Source organism: Macrotis lagotis, chromosome X (assembly GCF_037893015.1).
Source record: "Macrotis lagotis isolate mMagLag1 chromosome X, bilby.v1.9.chrom.fasta, whole genome shotgun sequence".
Classification (NCBI taxonomy): Eukaryota; Metazoa; Chordata; class Mammalia; order Peramelemorphia; family Peramelidae; genus Macrotis; species Macrotis lagotis.
This window is the reverse complement of record NC_133666.1, coordinates 413,567,524-413,589,970: the sequence shown is the minus strand read 5'-3', so window position 1 is coordinate 413,589,970 and position 22,447 is coordinate 413,567,524. Positions and strand designations below refer to the sequence as shown.

At 33.5% G+C, this 22,447-nt stretch overlaps 1 pseudogene; it reads right to left on the bottom strand.

Annotated features, from left to right (window-relative positions):
* Window positions 1-8,341: 8,341 nt before the first annotated feature.
* On the bottom strand, window positions 8,342-8,812 carry LOC141499201 (small ribosomal subunit protein uS12-like; annotated as a pseudogene).
* Between the last annotated feature and the right edge of the window lie 13,635 nt (window positions 8,813-22,447).

Below are 22,447 nucleotides of genomic sequence, written 5' to 3'. Positions count from 1 at the left end.
TATCTTTTATCAGCTTGTATTTGTATTCCCGACATTTAGTATAGAGACTAGATGAGAGTAAGCAAAATATATGGTTATTGATTTACTTTTAAGAGGCTAGGGAGGCTGTTTGAAATCATTATTGGTTTGGCTTCCTTGGTGATTGAGACAAAAACAGCCCAGCAGTCAATAAAAAGGTGATTTCAGTGGAATTCTCACTGGTCTTTGGGAATACATTTCTCATGTCCTGTGACTGAGCTGAAAATACAGGTGGAGGGAACAGGAGTTTATCTAAGTTAGTAACCTTTTTTTTTTTTGCTTTAGCAATTATATTCTTTTTTTATCATTCTAATAAAGTTATTTTTTCTCTTCTCATTGTATTTTAAGGCACATTGCATTGTGATCCCAAGCCTGAGTCATTGGACTGACCTGAGATGGGACTAGTGCAGAACAGATTCATAGAGCATGTCCATTTTAGGTCCTTTTTAGCATACTGTAATTACAAATTGCTCTCTAGACTGTAGGTTTAAGTCATAGCCCCCATAGAGAATTAGTGTCCAACAATAATTATTCCCACCTTTTGACATTTCTATCAATTTGTAAAATATGAGTTAAAACCTCAAAGTTAATTTCATCTCTTAATGATTTCAGACAAACTTACAACAGTAGTTATTAGCTTGTGGTTCTTATCATTTATGCATTGGGGAATGGCTCTCAGTTGTATAAATTTGTTTTAGTTCCCTAGGTATCTTATCATATCCTTTTCAAAGATATCAGATGGAAAGATATATATATATATATATATAAAATTTAAAGTCTTCCTTTTTTTTTTTTTTTTTTAGTTTTTTGCAAGGCAATGGGGTTAAGTGACTTGCCCAGGATCACACAGCTAGGTAATTATTATGTGTCTAAGGTTGGATTTGAACTCAGGTGCTCCTGACTCCAGGCAGGTGCTCTATCCACTCTGCCACCTAGCTGCCCAAAGTCTTCCTTTCTTTTTTTTTGTCAGTTTTTGCAAGGCAAATGGGGTTAAGTGGCTTTCCCAAGGCCACAGAATTAGGTAATTATTAAGTGTCTGAGGTTGGATTTGACCTCAGGTACTCCTGACTCCAGGGCTGGTGCTCTATCCACTGCTCCACCTACCCACCCCTAAAGTCTTCCTTTCTTAAGGAAGTTTCATTGATTTTTCTAAGTCCAAAAGCTTTGTAATTTCATATGATCAAAAATAACTTTTTCTTTTGAGGTCACCTTTAGCTTTTGGTTAAGAATTCTTCCTCTACTGATAGATAAAAAATATCTACTCTCATAATTGTAAACATATCATGGTATATGATGCAAGATGTTTTAAACTGAATTTAGGTCAATTTGGTTCATAGTTTTCCAAGTAGCTCTTCCCCGTGTTTTTTGAAATTGAAATTTTATTTTAATTTTCCAATTACATGTAATGGTAGTTTTTCAACTTTCATCCATTTGCAAATTTATGAGTACTACAATTTTCTGCCATCCTGCCTTCCCTCCCACATCCTCAGGAAAGAAAATAGTCTGGTAAAAGTTATACAATTCATTCCTGTTTGATATATTTACATATTAGTCATGTTAAGAAAGAGGAATTAGAACTAAGGGAAAAGGAAAAAAAATCATGAGAGAAGAAGGAAAAACATAAAATAAATTTGAAAAAGTGAACATAGATTTCTTGGTTTGCATTCAGACTCCATAGATTTATTTTGGGTTTTTTTCCTCTGGATGTGGATAGTATTGTACATAGCAGGTCTTTCAGAATTGTCCTTGATTTCTGAACTGTTGAGAGGAGCTACATCCATCATTGATGATCATATCAAAATATTATTGTTAATATGTACAGTGGTCTCTTGATTCTGCTCACTTCACTCAGCAACAGTTCATGAAAGTCTTTTCATGCTTTTTAAAAGCCCAATCACTCCATAGAACTCTATAGCAATCATATACCATAACTTGTATAGTCAGTCCTCAATTTTTTGCCAATACCAAAAGAGCTGCTGTAAATATTTTTTAATTTGTAAGATTTTTTTCCCTTTTCCCTTTTTTATGATTTCTTTGGGATATAGACCTAGTAATGGTATTGCTGGGTCAAAGGGTATTCACAGTTTCATTGCTTTTTGACATAATTCCATATTGCTCTCCAGAAAGGGAGGATTAATTCACAACTCTACCAACAGTGTATTAATGTCTCACTTTTCCCATATCCTCTACAACAGTGATCATTTTCCATTTTTTTTTTGTCATCTTAGTCAATCTGATAGATAGGTGTGAGATGATACCTCATAATTGTTTTAATTTACATTTCTCTAATCAATAAAGATTTGGAACATTTTTTCATATATATGGCTATAACTAGTTTTAATTTCTCCTTCTGAAAGCTGCCTGTTTATATCCTTTGGCCATTTATTAATTGGGGAATGACTTGTAATAATACAAATTTAATTCAGTTTTGTACATATTTTAGAAATATATTCAGAAACACGAGCTGTGAGCATTGTTTCCCAGTTTTTTCTGCCTTTCTTCTAATCTTGGCTACATTGGTTTTATTTGTGTAAAACCTTTTTAATTTGATACAGTCAAAATTATCCATTTTGCAAATTACGATGAATTATTATTACTTATTTAGTTACAAATTCCTTCCTTCTCCATAGAATTGACAAATAATTTCTTATTATCTTAATTGGTCTATGGTATTACCCTTTATGTTTAAATTCTATACTCATTTCCACCTTATTGTGGTCTAGGTCTGAGATTTAGGTCTATGTCTAGTTTTTCCATACTATTTTCCAGTTTTCCTACCAGGTTATTGAATAGTGAGTTCTTATTCCAGAAGCTAGTATCTTTGGGTTTGTCAAACAGTAGATTATTATAGTCATTAACTACTCTTTCTTTTATACTTATTCTAATCCACTGGTCCATTACTCTATTTCTTAACCAGTTCCAGGTGGTTTTGATGACTGCCACTTTATAATATAGATTTAAATCTGGTATAGCTAGGCCACCATCCTTTGCAATTTTTTCATCAATTCCCTTTATATTATTGACTTTTTATTACTCCAGACAAATTTTGTTTCTATTTTTTTCTAGCTCTGTAAAACAGTTTTTTTGTACTCAATGTAATTTTTTTTTAAATATCAACTCAGCCCAAACATGAACAATTGAGGTTTTTCCAGTTGTTTAGTTCTGATTTTATTTGTGTGAAAAGTAATTTGTAATTGTGTTCATATAGTTTTTGGGTTTGTCTTGAGGTTGATTCCCAAGTATTTTATGTTATCAACAGTTAATTGGAATTTTTCTATCTTTTGCACTTGGGCTTTATTGTTTATATATAGAGAAATATGATGATTTATGTGGGTTTATTTTTTATCCTGTTAATTCATTGAAGTTGTTAATTGTCTCACACAATTGTTTGATTTTCTAGATTTCTCTACCTGTATTATCATATTGTTTGCAAAGAGTGAAAGTTTTGCTTCCTCATTACTTCTTCTAATATCTTCAATTTCTTTTTTTTCTCTTATTGTTAAAGCTAACTTTCTAATACAGTAGTGAATAGTAGTGGTGATATTGGGTATCTTAGTTTTCACCCCTGTTTTTATTGGAAATGCTCCTAGTTTATCCTCGTTACATATAATTCTGGTTGATGATTTTAGATAAGTATTGCTTATTATTTTAAGGAAAATTTCATTTATTCCTAAACTCTCTTATGCTTTTAATAGGAATGGGAGTTGTATTTTGTCAAAGGATTTTCTGAACCTATTGAGATAATCATATGATTTCTGTTAATTTTATTATTGATATGGTCAATTATGTTGATTGTTTAATATCAAACCATCCCTGTTGGACTTGGTATAAAGGCTATGTGATCATGCCATATTATCCTAGTGATAACTTATAATCTCTTTGCTAAAATTTTATTTAAGATTTTTGCATCAATGTTCCTTGGAGGAAGAGTGCTCTATAATTTCCTTTCTTTTGGATCTTCCTGGTTTAGGTATCTGCACCATATTGATGTCATGAAAGGCGTTTGGCAGAACTCCCTCTCTGATAGAATTGGAATTAATAGTTCCTTAAATTTTGATTGAATTCATTTGTAAATTCATTTAATCTTGGAGATTCTTAGTGAATTTATTGATGGTTTCTTTTTTTATGAAATTGGATTATTTAAATATTTTTTCCTCTTCTGTTAATCTGGGTAGCTTATATTTTAGTAAATATTTAACCATTTCACTTAGGTTGTCAAATTTATTGGCATACAGTTGGGCAAAATTGCCCGGAATTATTACTTATCCGTATAGGTGTTGAGTTCTTTTTAATATTTGAAACTGATGATTTGTTTTTTTTTTCTTTTTTACTCAGATTAACTAAAGATTTATCTGTTTTATTGTTTTTTCAAAAACCAACTCGATTTTATTTAATTTCTCCTTTGATTTTCAGAAATTCTTATTTGGTATTTATTTTGGGATTTTTAATTTGTTCTTTTTCTAGTTCTTTTTGTTGCAAACCCAATTCATTGTCCTTTTTTCTATGTCTTATTCATATAAGTATTTGGAGATATAAAATTTCCCCTAAAAATTGTTTTGGCTGCATATCATAAATTTTGTTTTGATGTGTCATTGTTTTTATTTTTTTGGATGAAACAGTTTATTATTTTTGTGATTTGTTGCTTGATCCATTCATTCTTTAAAATTAGGTTGTTTAGTTTCCAATTAATTTTTGCTTTATCTTTCCATTGTTCTTTATTATATATAATTTTTATTGCATCATGATCTGAAAAGTATGCATTTATTATTTCTGACTTTCTACATTTAATTGTAAGATTTTTATGCTCTAGTGCATAGTCAAACTTTGTGTAGACATCATACACTGCAGAACAAATAGTATATTCCTGTCTATCTTCATTCAGTTTTATCAATCATATTGAAGTTTTCTAAAATTCTATTCATGTTTTTCATTTGAAATTTGTAAGCAATCTTTGGTTTTGTTTATTTAATTTTAAATTTTGTTTATTTCTTAAAATTTCCCTTGAAATATTAGAAATTCATTCATATACATTAAATGTATTACTCTTTTTTGACTTTTATAAAATATTCCTTTGGGGAATTTTGGAGAGTTCATCTAAGTGCTCTACCATATTGACCTCATCTCCTTTTTAATATTTGAAAACAGAATCAGGGAAGTTAGGATGTTATCACAATGCTTTTTAACCTTTAATTTTAAGGTAAGATGTATATATACTTTTATTATGATGGTGTAGCATCAATTGAAATTTCAGTGGTACTATTCACACTGCCACAGCATTGTTTCCTTGGGAAAAGAAGGTCTTTATTCCTCTTATCTAATACTAGATCATTTGATCTAAGCAAATGCTTCAAGTGTTCCCAGGTGATAAATATATTTGTTCACCCAATCCCATTCCAACAAGCATGGGGCAATACTTAAGAGAGCATTGATAATTTAAAATGCAACTTTCTTCTTATTTTTACTACAAATAAGAGATCAGTCTCCTTAATTATTTGGTAAATTAAACAGCTCTGTGCCAAACATCTGTTTTCTCCCAAATGCAGATTGTTCAATAAACAGATTAGACAGTCCATTTCTACTTAGTTTAAGATGGTGAGCTGACTTCATGGAAGACAAATTTTTCTCCTTAAATTTTGTAAAAATATACAAATAAAGCTGCATTTCTAATCAGTATACATTCTTTAGGATTTTTAGTGAATATTTACCAGTTATTTATATATTATGTTTATAAGTAAATTTCAAAACTGAAGTGCTACTTAAAGCAGATGGGTAAGCTAGTACTGAAGGGGTGGAAAATCAGATTCTGGCCACTTCCTATTCACTTGAGAATTCATTAGGTTTACAAAGAAGTAAAAATAAGAGGTCATGTGGTTTATGTGGAACTGGATGAAGAGTCAGGAGCCTATACCCACTTAAGCTAGTGATTCATTGAGAGATAAATGAAACAAGGGAAAAATAAAATCAATTAAATCCCACAAATGTTTAATGAATTTCTATATAGCCCCTGTTTCCAAGAGATTTATAATTTAGTAAAGGAGACAAGCAAGTCTCATAAGCTATTATAGTTCAATATAGAATAGAATCTGTCCAGTAGAGGCGCAAAGTTCTATGGTGTTCAGAGTATAAGGATAATACAATTATTTTGTGAATTGGAAAAAAGTAGATTAGGGAGATGACATTTAAGATGGGTCTTGGAGGATGGAGAGGATTATAATAGATTGAAGTGTGAATCAGGGAAGAGGAAAGCCATTCCAGGAGGAAAGAACAGAATAAGCAAAGATATAAAGAAGGAAAAGAAAAGGAATATTTAGAGAAAAACAAAAGGTTTAATTCAAATTAATTCAATCAGCTTTTATTAAGTGCTTTCTATATGCAAGACACTGTTCTGTCTTGTCCTAAGACCATGGAAAAAAAAGACAAAAGAAAAATAAAAAAAAAACCCTTTTCCTTAAAGAGCCTATATTTGCTTATGGATACAACATTTGCATAAATGAGGAAATACAACATAATTGAGGGTAAAAAATGAGATAGAGGCAGAGGCAAAGAGAAAAAGACTGAGAGAAACAGAGTGAATAATTCTAACAACTAAGAGGCTAAGAAAATGAAGTGAGAAAGGACATAAATTTTGAAGGAAGTAAAAAATTCTAAGAAGTTAAGATGAAGAGAGAGGCAAGGAAGATAAACCAGTATGAAGACAAGGAAGAACAAGATAGTAAGTACATTTCAAGGAAGAATAAACTAACTGGTTTGATTATAATGTAGATCATGTAAATGGAAGTATTGCTTAAAACAATGTATAGCAATGTTGTCTTGTGCCAAATAAAAATTGCCAAACAGAGCTGTTTATACTAATGAGTTTAATTAGAACCCTGAGTACCTTATTTGTAATAGAAACAGAATCTGAATCAATATGGTTGGAAAAGACTGTAGAGATCCTCTTATTTGATCACTTTATTTTACAAATTGCAGGGATTCAAGTCCAGAGAAATGAAATAATTTTCCCACAAAAGGTATGGGATCAAAAACATAGTCAAATTCTTTTCAACAGAACATATAATAGTGAATATAATGAGAACAAAATTTCTAAGTCCATTCATTAAAGCTCTGTTGCATAGATGAGTTCAGGTATTTGTAATTTCTCATTGGAGTTTAGTGGAATTTTCAACTCTTAGAAATACTAGCAGTGTGTGAATGTGTTTGATTTGGGGTCTACAGGGCTCAAAAAAGGTGCAGCCGTTGTGCCACCAGGGCTACTATAAGTCAATGTATTTAAGCAATAAGGAGTATAGACATATTCCTAGGATTTCTCTTAAAAACAGCTGGAAATGAATGAACAGATAATAGAATAGAAAGAGAAGGAACATAATAGGATGAATTTGTTTTGAGTTCTGTGTGGTCTGAGTTCTGTACACTCAGACCCTTTGACATATGCCACATCCATAGGACAACTCTGAAGGGGCTTCTTCTTTCCTGATCTTCTAAGTCTCCAGGAGCATGTAGAGACTTCATACAAACTCAATATAGCTTAATACAATCTTCTAGTTCAAGCTTTATGGTTCTGATTTCATTATTAGATATACAAGAAGAACAGATTTAATTTTTTATTTCATGTCTAATATGACCTCAGAAATCATTCAGGATATTTATAACATTAGTCTGAAAACTAATCAATTTCAAACTCCCCCTCCAATTAGGAGACTTAGATGAGATCATTTAAAAGGTACAATGGTTGAAAAAATAGCTATAGGAATTATTAGGGATAATAGTATATATGGGTCATTACACAGAAAGCAAGGTGGCATGATGGATAAACTTACCAGAAATCCAAACCAATATCTGCCAACACACACACACACACACACACACACACACACACACACACACACACACACACAGACATATATATATATATATATATATATATATATATATATATATACATATATGATCTTCCGCATCCATGTTGAAGCCTGTAGCATGAGGTTCTGGAATAATGACCAATGATTTTTGAATATAAAATGGGATGATCTGGTGAATAGAATGTTTTAAGTAATTGAAAGTTAATGTAGTAGGGCAGCTAGGTGGAGCAATGGATGGAGGACTGATCCTGGAGTCAGGAGAACATGAGTTCAAATTCAACCTCAGAAACCTAATAATTGCCTGTGTGACCTTGGACAAATCACTTAACCCCACTGCCTTAAATAAATAAAAATTTAAAAAAAGAAAGTTAATGTAGAAGCAACTCAGCAACATTTAAAAACATAGCAATTTAATTCAATGTTTCAGAAAGCACTTTATTTTTTTTTAACATGAAAGTTTTTTACTATGACAGAGACATCAAGACATCATAGAATTTTTGTGATCTTGGTCTTTCTTTCTTGGCTTTGTACAAGGCCAGAAGAGAAACATTTGCAACTTTTACAATCTTGAAGTGAACTCCAGGAATATCACCAACAGCATGACCTTTTCACCCAAATCCAGCAACTAAAACTTCATCATTTTCCTCAATAAAATTCAAGCAACTGTCATTGGGAACAAAGGCAGTGATTTTTTTTTTTTTGCCATTCTTAATCAACTGGACTCTCACACACTTCCTGATGACAGAATTGAACCACTTGGCTTCTACACCAACTTTTTCCAAGACAATCCCTTTGGCATGAGATGCTCCTCCAAATGGGTTGGCCTTCAAGACAGTGTCCAAATGTGCTTTCTTATATTGTTTGTCATGCCACTGTTGGTCTCTCCTGTGGCTGCGGAGCTTCCTAGCAGTACAAAGACCACAGCACTTACCCATGCTGCCGCTGTCCGGGCCAAGAGAATAGAGAGAAGGAAGGCCAGAAAGCACTTTAGAACCTTTCAGATCCATAGTGTCATCATTTTGAACATAAATTATCATGGTACAAGACAATTGCAATGCTTTAAGATTCAGAAATAACATCAATGAAAATCAATAATGGATACTGCAATCTATTAAATAAATATCAAATCAACTATCTATTTTATCAAATCAATATTCCCACTGCTACTGAAAAGGCTGTGTTAATCTATTTTATTATCATTATACTACCCATTCTTACAAGAGCTTAAATCAAAATAGTGTTCCCTTGGCTACCACTTTTCTTTATATATGTTGCCTCCTTTATTAGAATATATGTTGTTTGAGGATAAGAAAAAAACATGCTTTATAAAAATATCTCCAGCCCTTAGCACAGTACTTGACATGCATTAATCAAAATGCTTTTTCATGTAAGATTCATGCAACTTTGTTGATAAATTGCATAATAGACAGAACACTGGACCCATAGTCAGGAAGACCGGAATTCAAATCCAGTCTCAGGCAATTACTATGTGATTCTGAACAAGTCAATCATCATCATCATCATCATCATCATCATCATCATCATCATCATCATCATCATCATCATCATTGTTGTTGTTTTAATATTATTAAATCTCTCTATGCCTCAGTTTATTCAAAATGGGTTTAATGATGGAATAATCATAACACCTACCTCCCAGGTTTTTTGTTGAGGATCAAATGAGATACTATTTATAAAATACAATCCTGGATGCATTGTAAGCACCTAATAAATGTTTATTTCTTTCACTGACATTTTTGAGAATTCATAGAAATGGAAGTGGCCTTAGATATCTTCTCAGACTTTGCTCATTTCTTTAGATGAGGAACCTGAGACCTTGACAAATTAAGTGACTTGCCCAAGATGAAAAAAAATTAGTTAATGACAGAGCTTGGATTCATGCTCATATGATTTAATCTAAATTGTTTTCTCTTTTTTTTCTTTGTCATGCTGCCTTTCCACCAAATTTGTATATTATCTTTTTCCTAAGTCACTTCTGACCCTGAGGAGGAAAGGAGGAAAGGAGGAAAAAATTCCTTTCCCTCATCTTTGCTTCTTTTCATATCTTCTCTCAGCAACCTCACCTAGTGAGGGGTACCCATCCTCCGAAACTTTCTATATTTAACAGACCCATAACTTCTATCCCTCCCTCTCCTTTGCTTTCCCCTTCATCAGACTGGTGATGACTCTTTCTAGCTAGGCTGGTCCTTGATCAATTCCCTGCCATTTTGACAGGCTCTCCTATAGCTTGAAATTTTCTGATAGAGCCTTCAACAACCCAGCATTTCATAAGTAATAGTCTGAATAGGACTTCAATCATTGTATAGAAGAGAAATAAAAACCCTACTTCTGCTTATTTGTATTTTTAAAATATTTGGATATCCTTGATTATTTCAGTTTCCTCCAGTTAATCCTGATTACTTATGAGATACTCAAAGCTTTTTTTTTCTTCCCAACTTGCAGCAGCTCAAGTAAAGGTTGCCCATTTTTTTCCAGCTATCAAAGTCACCAGTGTTTGATACAATCAAAAAGAGAGTGTAAACAACAGGGTGGTCTATGCTTGTCCTAATCAGCTTGTAGTAAACTTTACTTCTGTAGTTGTGATTAGTAGAAATTTGATCCCAGTTGTGGAATGCAGTAGATATATGATTTACTTACTCATATACAACTAATATTACTGATTAACTAAAGTGACATATTTTATTATTTTAGAGATAAAACATTATCCTTTGTTAGTAGAAAATTCCCCTATCCACATTTTCTATAGGAGATTCTTACATAAAAATGAGTGAAAAATTCTCAAAAGAACATCTGTTTCTTCTTCTATCCTGTGTGAAAATATCTTCATATTCACACATGGTGATTGCATGTATTTTGTGTGTTTGTGAATAACAAATAGTAGGGTTTATTACAGCCACATTTTACTGTGCCCTAAACATCTGGCATCAATAGAAGAAACAAGAGAAAAAGCATAGTTTTACTGTCAGAATTAATAATTCAAAAATATTAATCAGCTCTCATAGTCATCCAGAGTAACTCATGCATGATTGACTATGTGCATTTTAAAAAACAATTGATGCAGTTTTCTGTATTTGCCCACTAGAAATTCTGAAGTGCAGATCTCTAAGCAGGCAGAAAGTTTTCACTTGTCTCCACTACTCCTTCACAGCTACTGTTGCAAAGAGTGTGTGTGTTTGTATGTGTGTCTGTGTGTGTGTTTGGGGGGAAGTTTAGCCTCATCTTTGTTGAGACAATTGTGATCACTAGCATGTTGGCATGTCTTTATTCAAAATTAATGTTTCTCAGCCTGGGCCATGACCTAACAATGATGCTAGGTCTTCCCAGGTGGGAGACTTCCAATCATAGATTCAGATACAAGCTTTCAGAGTTAGTGGGAGCTGGGGAAGAAACAGCAGGTTCAGCACTCCAGGGAAGGACCATCATTATATCAGTCTATTAGCGGCCACCGCCAAGCAGTAATAGTAACAGGTGACAGGGCAATCTCGGCCCAGCTGTCTCTGGGAAGTCAACTGTAGCTTTCTAAACCTTATATGTTCAGAGAATAATACAATAAAAATGCTAGAAGTTTCACAAAGTTTCTCATTTAAGGCCACCTCATACTGCAACCAATTCCAAGTTTCTGCATCTGCACTTAGCATTTCCTTTCCCACAAGGCAGTCTTCTTCATTTCACAGAATTGCACTAACTTAAAATGCTTTCTATTACGCTGTCACATTTTACCAAGCATTAAGCATCTGGTATCAACAGACTAAACAACCTAGAAAGCAGGATTATGCTGTCAGACTTAATAATTCAGAAATATTAACCAGCTCTCATAACTATCGGTAGTTTTTCATGTGTAATTAGGCCTTGATGTGCATTTTGTACTCATGTGTAACTCTCAGCATACCAGTTGAAGGTAATATCGCTCCATACTTCATGTAACTAACAGTTAATTTGGCTAAATGAAATCAGTTTATCAGCAATAGTTTCTCTGTGGCCCAGAAATCTTAGTTTGTTAAAAGCCTTCCAAACAATGGTTTTCTAAAATGAAACAAAAACACTGTCTGCAATAAAAGAAGGAAACGATTTAGCCTTGAGCAAACTTGAGAATGGTGGAAACTGAGCTGTGTGTAAGGAGACCATAGAGCTCCTTGTCTGATCAGTAACCAAATGACTACTATATAGTTAACTGTAAGCTTCAGTTTGAGACTTTTTGCTCCCATACTTAATTAAGCAGCATTACTAGCTTCAGGAAGTATCTGAAGTATAATACTACAGATCTAGTAGATATCTGTTTCTTAATTGGTCTTAAATAGGTTAATTGCAGTTCAAAGAACAAGTCATTGCCAGTGAGAAGCCAGAACTGGAGTAATATAATCCTAAATGAGTTTTTTCCTCAAACATTTCACAAATTGCCATTAATGCAATTTTTATGTGATTCTATAACTGATTCAATTTAGCAATAAACCCATTCAGAGTGGCAACTAGGTGATGATTTGCATAAAGCACTGGGTCTGGAGTCAGAAAGATTTGATTTCAAATATTGTCACAAGACACTTATAAACTGTGACCCTGGGTAAGACAATTTATTTGCCTCAATCTTTCATCTGTAAAATGGAGACACACTAGAGAGGGCAAGTCACTTCAATAGCTTTGTCAAGAAAATCCCATGTACAGAGTACATGGAGTCATGTAGAGTCTAATGTGATTGAATGTTGGGCAACAAAAATCCATTTACTGCCTACTATGTTTGACACTAGAGCGAAAAAGACAAAATTGAGACTGTCCTTGACCTTAAGGAGTTCAGATTCTCACATATGGTAAACAACATGAGTAAGTAAATGAATGAAATAATATTTATGAAAATTTTATATGTGCAAGGACTGGGTTTATGCATGGAAAATGAGCACAGTCCCTGGATTTAAATAGTGCTTTCCTTCATGTGTCTTTTGTTGTTAATTTGGCTATTTATAATAGTCAAAATGACTTAATCATTCAAAGCTGCTTGGATATATTTGTTTAATTTGTTCAAAACCTTTTAATTTAATGTAATCAAAATTATCTACTTTAAAGCTCACATGTCTCTACCTCTTGTTTATTCATAAATTATTTGCCTCTCCAAAAGACTTTAGAGAAGGATTTTGGAAAAGTTAATCTAATAATTTCAGGTATTAAGAGAAATCTGAGTCTGTAACTGACTCTTCTATTAATATAGTGAGTTAAATTTGACATTTGGGCTTTGTGACCATTATAACCTTGACATTTTTATAAAAGCACTAAATTTATTCATGTTTATGTTTCTAACTTACAAACATTTGCAGATTACTTTCAGTTTATGAGAAGTCATTTGCAACTATCAAAATATTTATGTTAAACTAATACTATTATGACCTCATCTGCAAGTTCATGCAGTATTTCACATCTGAGGCACCCCACCTCTCTAACCTATTTTTTGGGGAGGCAAAAAGTGGTTTCTCTCAAGCTCACTAGTAAGCATATGAATCCAAATTTGAACACAAGTCCACCGGACTCCAGGGACTGTGCTTTCTTAATTGCCACTTAGCTACCACTCCAACCCATTTTTGCTCCATTTTTTTTTATTCTCCTGAAAGATTTTGCTTAGTTTTGCTGGAAAATTGATTCTTGGTGTAATCCAATCTCCTTCTGCAACATCATAATAGAAGTATGCTGTTGCTTTAATGTAGAAGCTGATAAATCTTGCTAAATGCTAATTATGACTACTTGATATATGAATTCATTCTTTCTGGATCCTTGCAGTATTTTTCTCTTTGACCTGAGAGTTTTGGATTTTGGGTTTAGTATTCCTGGGAGTTTTCATTTGGAGATCACTTTCAGGAAGTGATCAGTATATTCTTTCAATTACTTTTTTTATCCTCTGGTTCTAGGATATTGGGGCAATTTTCCTTGTTAATTTCTTAAAAGATACTATCTGGGTTCTTTTTTAAATTATAGTTTTCAGAGTGCCCAATAAATCGTAAATTATCCTTCCAGATCTATTTTCCAAGTCAGTTGCTTTTCCAAGGAGGTATTTTACATTTATTTCTATTTTTTTGATTTTCTTTGATTGACTCTTGATATCTTATAATCATGAGCTTCCATTTGTTTAATTCTAATTTTTAAAGGAATATTTTTGTCCATTTAACTTTTGTATATGCTTTTCCATTTGACTAGATTTGCTTTTTTTAGGTTTTTGCAAGGTAATGGGGTTAAGTGGCTTGCCCAAGGTAATTATTAAGTGTCTGAGACCAGATTTGAACTCAGGTACTCCTGACTCCAGGGCCTGTGCTCTATCCACTACACCACCTAGCATCTCTAGATTTGCCTTTTAAGGAGATATTTTTCTAATGGATTTTTCTACTTTCTTTTCCATTTGGTTTCCAAGTTATTTTTACCCCTTCTTTTAAGGGTTTTATGGCCCCAGAATTCATTTTTGAGGCATGATTTTGTTGCTTTTATGGGAAACTGGGGAGAACTTAAGAAATTTCTTCCCCTTTCTCTGCCTTCTTGGCTCAACCCTTCTCCCTCTAACCCATTTTTTAAAGAAAAATACATAGATTCATTTTCTCTCCCTCCCATCCTAAACCCTATTCTCAAAAAAAGAAAATAAATGTCTTGGAATAAATATGCATATTTAAGCAAAATTAATTGTTCTTATAGTTGTACCATTCCATTCTTCATTAGTTTATAAAAGTTTTCAGTGTTTGTTACTTTTTATAATGTTGATATTTTAGCATAAATTCTTCTTCTGGTTCTGTTCAATTCACTCTGCATCAATTTACAGAAACCTTTCTATCTTTTTTTTGAAATATTTTTATCATTTTTTCCCATAAAATAGGACTCCCTCACATTCATAAACCACACCATATTCAGTCATTATTTGATTGTCAAAAGTCTTCTTGGTTTCCAAGGTTTTTTCTGCCACAGCAAAAATGACTACTATGAATGCTTTTTTAGTGCATATTCCTCTTTCTTTAATCTCTTTTGGGTATGTTCTTAAAGCTGTTATAGATAGGACAAAGTATATTTACTGTTTAGTTAATTTTTATTTATAATTTTAATTGTTTTCCAGAATGGTTGCCCCCATTCATAGGTTCACCAATGTAATTATTTACCCCAATATTTATCATTTTCTTTTTCTAGTCATTTTTACCATTCTGATGTGTGAGTTGTTTGTTCATATCCTTACATCATTTATCAAACAAAGAATGTCTCTTTTTCTTATGAATTTGAATCAGTGACTTTTATGTCTTGTAAATGAGATCTTTGTGAGAAAAACTTGCTGGAAATATTTTTTCCCATTTTTTTCTTTTATTCCCTTTTATTTAGCTTTATTAGATTTATTTGGGTAATCAAAATTATCCATGTAACTTATGATCCTCTCTATTCTATTTTTGACCATGAATCTTGTTTCCATCCATTAATCTGATAGATAATTTTTTCCCTTTGTTTTTCTCATTTGTCAGTGAATGAATGTGACATTTTACATCTAGGTTAAGGACTCATTTGGAGCTTATTTTTCCATAAGGTATGATCATTATTTTGTCTTTCCAGGGATGCTTTTTATTCCTAGGTCTCATATGTACTCAAATTAGGTGAGGTTACTAGATAATTGAGGTCTGCAAAAGAGGCCATTCTTTGCTTCATATTTTCTTAATGTCTATATTCATTGAATGGACATCACCTCAAGCAAACTGAGGTCCAGGAAAGATCTTAGCTTAAAAAGACCAAGATTTCCCACTGTATATGAGGCCATCTTCAGTTGTTTTGATCCATTTTGGGTCACTGGACCCAGATGACTCCACAGGAGAAAGTGAGGCTGGTGACTTTACATTGCCCTCTTTCACTTAAATCAAATTCACTTGTATGTCATGGTATCACCTCCTGATGTCATGTTTCTCTTCAAGAACTAAGGACAAATAATAAGTTAAGGTATAATACATAGTAGTTTTATGGTGGCATAGTATAGTGGAAGAAATACTAGATTTGAGTTTGGAAGATTTGAGTTTAAATTTCTGCTCTGCCACTTACTATTTGTATGAAATTGGACAGTCATTTCATCCATCTATCATCAAATTGTGAGCTTGTTAAAGACAAACACTATCTTTGCCTTTTCCCTGTTAGGACTATGCCTGGCTTGTAATAGTTATTTAATAAATATTTATTGAATCTAGGCTACTGTTTCCTAACTTATAAAATGATGTGGTTGAATTAGATAGTTTTAAAGGACCCTTCTGGTTCCAAATCTATGATCCTAGTTATGATAAATCTTGAATATGCTAGATGGAATTTCAACAGAGCACATTGTTCAAATGTATTCTACAAGTGTGTTCTATAAAAGTGATGGTGTGAAGAAATGTATTTAGATAAGCTTATATAACTCAAAATTATGAAACTGTGAAGCAGAGTTGAATTTGTATGAATATATTAAAATGATTTTAAACTCAATTTGTGTCCAGTGATGATATTCACAGTGGGAGATGCGGTAATATGTGTAATTTTCTTATATGCCTTCTTAGTGTTGAATTCCCTGGAAAAATATTTTCTCCTATAATGAGAGAAAAAAAGGGAATTGGGCATAGTCTTTATCTCTATACTATTTCCATTTAAAGAATAAAGAAATAAAATGTTAACCAACCAGCTCAGTTTATTCAGTATAAAATAAGGAGACCGGAATAGACAATTCCTAAGATAAACAATTTGAAATTTTATGAAATGTTTCTATAGTATGAGGATAATAATCCTTGATATGATAGTTACAAAATTCATTTTAAAATCTTAGAGTGCCACAGAAATAGGTGTTATCATTTTTATTTGTTATCTATTGTCATGACTGTACTCTTATGTCCCTTTATTACTTTAGCTCAGAAAGACCCATTCATCTCTAAAATTTAGAACTTTCCAAGTTAAAGGGAATATATTATCCTGTGACAATCACAATTGGGAAACTTTCTCTTAGTTATTGCTTCCAAGAGTCCTCCTTATAAAGCTGATTCCTCACCAGGAAGATGGTCGTTTACCTAAGAACCAGGTTGCTTCAGAAAGGACCAAGGAATGGGCAATGTGATGTTGCCCAACAACTCTAGGGAAAATGCCAAGAGCAGAACAGGGGACTCTATACGATAACTGGAGATCTGTCCAAGGATTTTAATATTGTCAGTAGTGAAGGCATATGGAAAATGTCAAAATTTGGTTGCCCAGAAAAGTTCATCAGTAATGCACACCAATTTCATGACAGTATCTTTGCCTGGGTTTTGGATAACGTAAGATGCTCTTTTGCCTTTCCAGTTACCAATGGAGTAAAAAAAAAGAAACACGTTCCCATGTTTTTTAGCATGATACTTTCAGTCATGTTGTAAAATGCTTTCATTGAAAACAAATACATCATCAAGGTCAGCTACCACACTGACAGTAAATTCTTCAACTTGAAAAGACTACAGGCCAAGACCAAAGTGGAGGGAGTGTTGGTACATGATTTTTTGTTTGCAGATGATTGCACACTCAATACTTCCTCTGAAGCTGAGAAGTAACAACACATCAATTCTCTGAGGCTTGCACTAATTTTGCCCTAATAATTAACACCAAGAAAAACACATATGCTCCACTAGCCAGCACCACACCATCCATATTTGGAATCAATTGTTAGAATAAATGGAGAAGTTTTGAATACTGTGGCTAAATTCACTTACCTTGGTAGTATACTTTCCAGGGATGTATACACTGATAATGAGGTTGACATACACATTACAAGAGCTAGCTCAGTTTTTGGGAGACTCCACAGGAAATCGTAGAAGAGAAAAGTATTAGACTGACTACCCATTTGAAGTCTACAGAGTCATTGTGCTGGCCTCATTGTTGTATGCCTGGGAAACCTGGAGAGTCTACCAGTGCCATGCCAAGAAACCAAATAATTTCCATTAAAATTGTTTTAGGAAGATTCTAAAGATCACCTGGCAGGAGAAGAAACTAGGTCCTTTCTTGAGCTCACTTCCAAGCACTCAAACCCTATTGAAGAAGGGTAATTCTGAAGTATTGACCTTGTTATTCATATGCCAAACATAATTGCCAAAAAAGACTCTTTTGTGGAGAACTCACAGAAGGACAGCATTCACATGGTGTTCAGAAAAAGTAATGCAAGACACTTTTGTTGGTCTCAAGAGTTTTGGAATTGATTGTGCAACATAGGAATCACTGACATAGTTAATCTGGGGCTGGTGACTTCAATTTCCTAAGGTCTAGGTTATCTTTTACTATACCCTTACTAATCTTTGGCATCAGTTTCTTTTTTCCAATGTAAAAGTCATTTCCAATGTAAAAGACATTCTCAGCAGGAAAAAAAAAATTATAGAATTGAGTGATTCTATCTTCTCTTCGTTGTCATCATCATCATGGTCCATTATACACAAAGGAAGGGGATTATTCCTTCTTTGATCTTCCTTCTTCAAATATAACTTTAAAAAAATCAGCAAAAAAGCCAAAGTACTCTTTTTTTTGTCTTTAGTTTCTCTTAGCCTCAATTCCTTCTGAGTTTAGTTAATTCTTACACTTTTTCCAGGACCACACTATGTTCTTATATTTGTCCAATACTACTCTTCCTTATTTCTTTTTAAAATCAAATTCATTGATGAGTTCTTTATATAGCTATAGCAATCTCTTCAAACAAATTAAAATTTTCTCTTCAATAGCAATACTTTCCCTTTTTCTTTCAAATTTCATTCATTTTTTAAATTAAATTAATTTTTTTTTGCAAGGCAGTGGGTTAAGTGGCTTGCCCAAGGCCACACAGCTAGGCAATCACTAAGTGTCTGAGGCCAGATTTGAACTCAGGTACTCCTGACTCCAGGGCCAGTGCTCCATCCACTGTACCACCTAGCCACCCCCAAATTTCATTCTTGATCATGTTCCATCCCCCCTTAAGAGGATTTCCTCTGGGGTGGCTGGGTGGTGTAGTGGATGGAGCACCGGCCCTGGAGTCAGGAGTACCTGGGTTCAAATCTGGCCTCAGACACTTAGTGATTGCCTAGTTGTGTGGCCTTGGGCAAGCCACTTAACCCCATTTGTCTTGGAAAAAAAAAGAAAAGAAAAGAAAAAGAAGAGAGGATTTCCTCTGTAGCATTTTAGTCTATCAGATTTTCCCTGTCTTTTCTATGAACCATTAGAAATCTAAATTTAAATTCCCTAGTCTAGAGCATATGTCCAATTTTGCCTTAATTTCCTTTTTTCCCTATCACAAGTTCAGCCATGGAGTTGTCACCTCTCTCCAGAGTTCTTAGTATTTCCTTTCCATCAATTATTTCTGTTTAGTGACAATCAAGTGTACAATGGAATCTCCCCTTATTGGTTCCTTCCCCTTTTAAATGATGAAATAATCACCAAGGCAATTCAATAATTTGCTGGCAGAACTACTTTTGATAGAATGAGCTCCAAATAGATGCCTATATAATCAAAATTCCTTTGCTTCTGTGTCATGACTTTGTGTTAGTCTCATTATGTCCTTCCCAAACTCATCTATTTCTAGTTTGTGACCAGGTGGTCTAAAGTATACACCAATGATAAAACAAAACAATATAAAAATGACTTCTGTTTATTTAGCTGTCCCCCATAATTCAATCATATATTTACTCCAATCAATTCATAATGATAATTCTGAGACCAAATTTGCCCCTTTGTTTTAGGATTTTTTGTTAATTGCCTAAATTTATTCTCTCTCTACTTTATTGTTCATTTATTGTACATAATTGAGGTCATGTGTATATGTGTTTTTTTTACTGACTTCTTTCTTGGACTTTTGTCTCTTGCGAAATTCCACATATCTTAATTCTTCTTAGTCACTTTATATGGTATCTAAGTTGGAGAATGTAAATAGTTAAGTTTCTTCTTACCCCTTCCTTCTCAGTTCAGTGTGCTTTTGTAGGTTAACAAGGCAATACATTTAACCTAGATAAGAGAAGATAGGGAAGATAGGATAGCTGATTAACTTAGATATTTGGAGTATTGCCATGTGTAGAAGAGATTAGACTTGTTCCTTTTTGGTTTGGAGGGCAGATCTAGTAGTAACATGTGAAAGTTGTAAAGTGCCATATGTAGGTTTGATTTGTTCAACAACTTTCCAACACTTATAGAATCCTAGCAAAGAAATGAGCTTCCTCAGCCTACTAGCATGTTTCCTTGCACTAGAAATCTTTAAGGAAAATCTAACCTTTTTATTTGGGTGGGTTATAGAGGAAGGTTCTTGGTTGGACAGGTTCAGTGACATGCGATGGATAGGGTTCATGACCAGGAAGGCACAAACAACATCAGGATTTGTACTGGATGACCTCAATAGAGGTAGCATAGGCACATTCCTGCAGTGAGACAGATGTACCAATTGCCTCACCCAGTGGTTTTTTGAGCAGTTAAAATGAAGATCAACAATACTACATATCTTATACAAATATGTGAAATGCATCATCAAGACTATGCATATATAATAAAAGCGTCTACAAACATTACACTAGGGACATTCAGAGAAATAGCAACAGGCACACACTTATTATCTGTGCTCAACCCAGGTAAATGTTGAACTAGATGACATTTCAGAGAGTCTCTATATTCTTTGTATTCTGTACTTCTACTATATATGTTCCTATGATGTGAATGGAATGCGTAGAAAGTAGAATCATAGATTTAGGGATGTGAAAAATTAACTAGTTCAACATTCACATTTTACAGATGAGGAAACTACAGCCTAAAGATATTAAGGAAATGCCCAAGGTCACATAGCAATAAAATTGGGATTTGAATACAGGCCCTTTTCCTCCAAATCCAGCTCTTTTCCATTGCATCATACCATCCTTATATCTTCTGGTGTTTTTTTTTTCCTTCATTCTATACAATCTATCTTTCTAGCAGAGACATATCTCTTGCCCAAGGCCACACAGCTAGGTAATCATTCTGCAATCACATATCTCTTATCAGATTCGTTGAAATGTATTTAAATATTTAACCATAGTGCTGGTTTCACAATGTTCATACCCATCTTCAGCATTCTACTCTCAGATCCCTCTGATCATTGTGTCATTGTTTTTCTTGGCTTTAACGGATCAAATTTCTCAATTGTCTTCACTTCCTCTTTACATCTAATTCTGATATGGCCACCAAACTTATTATTCCTTCATTGACTTTCCTTCCCTTTACTCAATGTCTTGGGCAAGTTCTCAAAAGTTATTAACTTTTGACCTCATTGATGCAGAAAAGGAAAGGTGAAGAACAAGCATTTCCTAAGTACTGAATAAACACCAGGTAATATGCTTAGTGCTTTACATTCATTTGAACCTCAAAATTGCCCTCTAAGATAAGCAATATGATATATTTTATAGTTGGGGAAGCTGGGGCATACAGAAATTAAGTAATTTGACAAAAAACAGGCATCTACTAAGCATCTGGTTTCGAACTCAGGTCTATCCTCACTCTGGGTCCAGCACTCTATCCAAAATATTGTCTCTAACTGAAGGTGGGTATAGTGGCAGGGCAGGGGAAGGGAAGAGGATGGGAAGTTTTTCCTAGAGTATACTTTTTTAAAAAAACCTATTTTTTATTTTTGCCAATTACATGCAAAATTTCAACATTCATCCTTTGGCAAACTTTTTAGATCCACATTTTTCTACCACATTTCTCTCCCCGTCCCCTCCCCATGGTAGCAAACAATCTGATATAGTTGTACTTGTACAATCATGCTCAACATATTTCCATATTGATGATGACAATGATGTTTGTCCTTTCTTAAAGAAGATGTTGTCATTAGGTAGGTGATATCATGACAAGCATGTGAATTGGATTTGTCACCAGCTAAATTTTCTCCTCCAGAGCAATCAGGTTTAAGTGGTTTGCCCCAGGTCACCCATAGCTAGTAAGTGTCTGAGCTGAGTATTTCCATATCAGTCATGTTATGAAAGAATTAGTATTGAGGGGAAAAAATAAAAGAAGTTTTAAAAAGTTAACATAGTATGTTTTGCTCTGAATTCAGACTCCATGGTTTTATCTCTTGATGTTGATGGCATTTTCCACACAGATCTCTCAGAATTGTGCTGAGAGGAGCTATATCCATCATAATTGATCATCTCTCAATGTTTCTTTAAATGTGTACAATGTTCTCTTGGTTCTGCTCACTTCACTCAGCACCAGTTCATGAAAGTCATTCGAGACTTTTCTCAAGTCTAACTACTCATGTTTTCTTACATAACAATAGTATTCCATCACATTCATATATTGAACATGTTTAGTTATTACAAAATTGATGACCATCTACTTACTTTCCAGTAATATCTTTACAAAAAGAACAACTATAAATATTTTTGTACATTTGAATTTTTTCCTCTTTTTGTGGTCTCTATAGGATACAGACCCAGTACTGTTCTTACTGGATCAAAATGCACGCACAGTTTGAATGCCTTTTGGATGTAATTCCAAATTGCCCTACAGAAAGGATGGATCATTTCACAATTCCACCAACAATTCATTAGTGTCCCAGGTTTCCCACATTCTCTCCAACATTGATAATTTTCCTTTTT